Below are 1,841 nucleotides of genomic sequence, written 5' to 3' on the forward strand. Positions count from 1 at the left end.
AAAAAATAATTTCATTCATTTAAATAAGGAAAGCATTCTAGTGGAACTCTGAAAAGAACTCTTGGAAAGCATTCTAGTGGAACTCTGAAAAGAACTCTTGGAAGACAATAGGGAGTTACGCTCTTAACACAAAGACTGCACCACTCTGAGAGTTCAATCCAGCAGTAGCTCCAAGAAAGATAGGTAATAGCCTCCAGTGTGATTACAACATCAGAATCCCACTGAAAGGTCAGATGTGACTCCTTTTATCCAACTAGACAGCCGTGAGTGAGTAAATTTAAATAATTTTCAACTTTGTGGTGACACAGCTACAAGGAGAACATGTGAAAATTTGTGGGTGACAAAATCTGCAAAAACACAGGAGAAGAGTGTTAAACCACACACACCAAAAAAAATCTGCTTCAGATTCAAAAACTGCAAAAGCATGTCTAACCAAAGAAACCACTTAAATATTGTCTCAGGAAAGAAAGCTTCCCACATTCATCTATTCTAGAGGAAAGACCAATGTTGGGTGTATAGTGCATGCAGTAATGTAGTATAACTCGAAGAAGATGCTGACCACACCGCAGTCCACTATTTTCTTCCCTTTTGTTTTCGTTAACTAGTCCCAATATTAACTACTGGCCCTTGATTCATAACCACACTTTTTTATTTCATTCAACTTATTCAGGTAAGTTTTCAATTTTTCATGGCACTTCTTGAATATGTATCATGGAATATCATGGTTGAAAGAAATTTGCATCTCATTTTTGCATCTCCTCTACCACTTCTTCAATTTTTGTCTGATTAAATTCATGACACAAAGTAGCATCCTTCGAAGGTAACCCATTCCATCACCACAGGCTTCTTTGTTAGAGCACTGTTCTCTACATTGAACAAAAATATATCTTCCTATAACTTTTACTTATTCCTCCTAATTTTGTACTTTAGTTTTAAGTGAAGCAAATTTAATCCCTCTATTTTTTTAATGACCCTTTAATGGTTCCCATAGAGTCTTCTGTTCTTAAATATCCCTTCCCTTATGCATATTTCTATATTTTGGGTCCCTTTTAAGTCACGCTCTCCCAAGTTTATTGCCCATTTACTTGTTATAATATGAACACTAGAGCTTCTGAAGGGCCTATTTCTGAACAATGTAGATTCCAATAGGGTTATCTTCTCCCAAGCTTACATTAATTGTCAGGGTTTGGGGTGTTTTTTGTTTTTTGTTTTTTGGGTTTTTTTGTATATTGTAAATTCACATTATCAGTTAAAACAATCCTTGCTGTTGCTGCTGTTGCTATGGTCCATCAAGTCGTCTGTGACTCATAGTGACCCTATATACAACAGCACTAAACCCTGCTCTATCCTGTGCCAATCTCATTGTCTCTGACACACCTACCCCCATTACCAGAGTCACTGAATCAATCCATCTCATCAAGGATCTTGCTCTCTTGTGCTGTGCCTCCACCCTCCCAGGCAAGACATCTCTATTCAAGGACTGGTCCCTCCTTGCAACATGTCCAAAGCATGTCACATGAAGCTTCATTATCCTTGCCTCCAAGGAGTAACCTGGCCTCACCCTCTCCAGGACAAACCTGTTTGTTCTCTTAGCAGTACATTGTATATTCAATATTCTTCTCCAAAACTACAGCTCAAAGGCATCAATTCTCCTTCTATTATCCCTAGAAATTGTCCAGCTTTCTGATGCATAGCAAGTGATTGCAGAGACTGTGACCTGTATCCGGCGCACCTTAGTCTCTAGAATGACACTGTTGCTCTTCAGTACTTTGGAGAGGTCTCTAACCACAGACTTTCTCGTCACAATATGTCCTTTAATTTCCTGGCTGCTGGTGCCAAGA

Source organism: Elephantulus edwardii, unplaced genomic scaffold (assembly GCF_000299155.1).
Source record: "Elephantulus edwardii isolate Elephantulus edwardi_28Jun2011 unplaced genomic scaffold, EleEdw1.0 scaffold00026, whole genome shotgun sequence".
NCBI classification, from domain to species: domain Eukaryota; kingdom Metazoa; phylum Chordata; class Mammalia; order Macroscelidea; family Macroscelididae; genus Elephantulus; species Elephantulus edwardii.